The 2,867-nt window shown below is 43.4% G+C and overlaps 1 pseudogene; it reads right to left on the bottom strand.

The window, feature by feature from the left end:
• Nucleotides 1-212: 212 nt before the first annotated feature.
• Nucleotides 213-371, bottom strand: LOC122942850 (annotated as a pseudogene).
• Between the last annotated feature and the right edge of the window lie 2,496 nt (nucleotides 372-2,867).

Raw genomic sequence — 2,867 nt, 5'->3', positions numbered from 1 at the left:
CTTGGTGCTGGAACAAACCCACAGCTGATGCAATTAGGAGATTGACAGGATAGATGCAGGTATGCTATGCAGAAAGCAGCACAGCACAACCCTGACAGAGGAGAAGCTGAAGTGCAGACTCCTGAGGCAGGACACAGCAACTTTCCACTTGCTTGCTGGAAGGATGCTTGCAATCCATCTCTCAATTTCATTCTGTTTTTTTTTTATATTAGAAAGGGTGCACCGGTCCTGAAGGTACTGCAATACCAGGTCAATACGTGGAGTGGACAGAGCAAGCTCTTTTTCCATCTCCCTGTTTGAAAAATCCATTTAATATATGGTCCCCAGATAGGGGACGTAACAGATTTTTTTTATCGAAAGCCCAAAGTCGTGCTCTCGCAGCGTGCCACACAAAAATCGTGCACTAGGTCGCGGTCTATCGCAGGCCCTCTCCGAAGACAAGAGCCCCCCACAAACCATTCCCAATCCCTCCGGGGCCGAAGCTCCTGCAAGGGACTGAGACAAGTGGCAACCCTCAGCTGAAGCCAAGGGTACGCCCATCTATGCTCCCGGCTTTCGCCTAGGCTGCCACCCAAGGCGTTAGCCAGGAGCTAAAACAAGGTCTGGACTCTCCCCGGAGGAAGAGCCCAAGGGGTTTGGCAGGGGGGTGAGGAACCAATATGGCCACACCCCCCCCCCCCCCATTAGAACTCAAGGAGGGGGTACCCGTTAGGGCGCCGCAACCCTTGAAAATCCTAGTGAACACACAACGTGTAAAAGTGCACACAGTGACATAAAAATTAAAGAGGACCTTTCACCAGAATTAAACTTCTAAAGTAACTATACAGGCATGTAGAGCAGCGCCCAGGGACCCCCCTGCACTTACTGTTATACCTGGGCGCAGCTCCGTTCTCCGGTAATTGCCTCCGGTATCTTTACAGTTAAGCTCCACCCAGGGGAACCTGCCGGCGCCTCCTTCTCCCATGCTGCAGCGCTGGCCAATCACAGCGCTCAGCTCTCTCTCAGGCTATGAGCTGAGCGCTGTGATTGGCCAGCGCTACAGCATGGGAGAATGAGCCGACGGCAGGTTCCCCTGGGTGGAGCCTAACTGTAAAGATACCGAAGGCAATTACCGGAGAACGGAAGGCGCCCAGGTATAACAGTAAGTGCAGGGGGGTCCCTGGGCGCTGCTCTACATGCCTGTATAGTTACTTTAGAAGTTTAATTCTGGTGAAAGGTCCTGTTTAAATAAGTGGAATGTTAACCATTACGGCCCGGACATTCTGCCGGAATTATAAAAATTCCTCGTATCTTCAAGGCCGAAGCCAAGCAAATAGAGGTGTGTGCTAAAATTGTGAGAAAGAAAGTGCTGTGCAAATGTGCCATCACTCTGTGGGTCAGGGGACCCATGAGTTCAGGCACCCCAGGCCACCACCCCTGGGGCACTCGCACTTTGGGCTTTCAACACAACTCGACCTAGTGGCATCGATCCAGCAGAGCTCAAAGGTGACTTCACATAGGTGGGTTCGCACACCAATGCTCCGCCACCCAGAGTTGCTGTGTGGTTCTCCGTTCCAATCAACAACCTTGGCAAGCCATGGTTGGAGTACAGCCTGGAGCACAGATTTTTTTTAAGTTGACTACCCCAAAGGGGTATATTTTATTAAAATCAATCAATTTAACAGAAATAAAAACTCATTATAACATTAAAACATTACAACATGTTATATAAAAGAGTTTTTAAATACATTAAATGACCGAACCCCATTCCCTTAAAAAACATTTATGACACATAAAAGGAGCCCGTTTTTTATCAATTAAATAATATTCATACATTTCGTCTAAAATCATCTTTAAACATTTTCCTCAGAAATAAAAGCATGTTTAAAACATAAAATATTCCTTTCTGACCATAGAGCTGCCTTCACACAATTTACTGTCTTCCATGCCATAGTCTTTTTTTTATCCTGGATGGGCATTCCAGACCACCATAAAATACACCGTCCATTGTTAAAACTCTGAGTCCAGATATTTTCTTCAGTAGGGGGAACATCTTTGTCCAGATTCTTTTAGCGAAAAAATAATGCCAGAATAGATGGTAGACGTCTTCATCCTCCCTACAACCTCCTCTTGGACATTCGGCGGTGCCAGTTAATCCTCTTCGGTGCTGGAATGCCCGGCATGGAAGACATTCATGTACGCAGCTCCAGGCCAGATCTTTCTGTGGGTTAAAAAGATAATTAATATTCACATCCTTCCATATCTGTTTACATTTTGTGTCATTAACATTTTTAATCGGGGCCATCAACTTTTCGTCTTTTATGCTTTTTAAAATACTCTTACTATTTTTTAACTCATGCACCCTTTTTCCGCATAAATTAAAAGAGGTCACTATTTTATCTAAAATTTTATAATACTCGGGCAGGTTAAAAGAATATGGGGAATTTAAAACAGTGTCAAACCACTGATGCCTCCTCATAAAATAACCTGTATTATACCAGATAAAATAAGACAATGCATTTTCTTTAAAAAGGGCATTAAAACATAAGCTAAAATATTTAATTAAAAGGAACGTCTTGATATCAGGAAAGTCCTTTCCACCTTTATTCTTAGGAAGTATTACCAAATCTCTCCGTAATTTTTCCATTTTTGACCCCCATAAAAAATTAAAACAAGCTTTATTAACCTTTTTTTAAAATACGCTCTGACGGTGGAAAAACCATGCTTAAGTACAGTAAAATTGGTAAAATATTCATTTTTGTAATTAAAACTTTTCCCTCCATTGATAACTTACTAAGACTCCACATATATAATTTTTTGTTTACCTTCTCTGTTACTTTTGCTAAAATTAATCTTAAAACCGGAAGAACAGCAGAAGTACTCCACCT

The sequence above is a fragment of the Bufo gargarizans genome, chromosome 6, assembly GCF_014858855.1.
Source record: "Bufo gargarizans isolate SCDJY-AF-19 chromosome 6, ASM1485885v1, whole genome shotgun sequence".
NCBI lineage: Eukaryota > Metazoa > Chordata > Amphibia > Anura > Bufonidae > Bufo > Bufo gargarizans.
The sequence above is the reverse complement of the archived record's forward strand: the minus strand, read 5'-3'. Positions and strand labels throughout refer to the sequence as shown.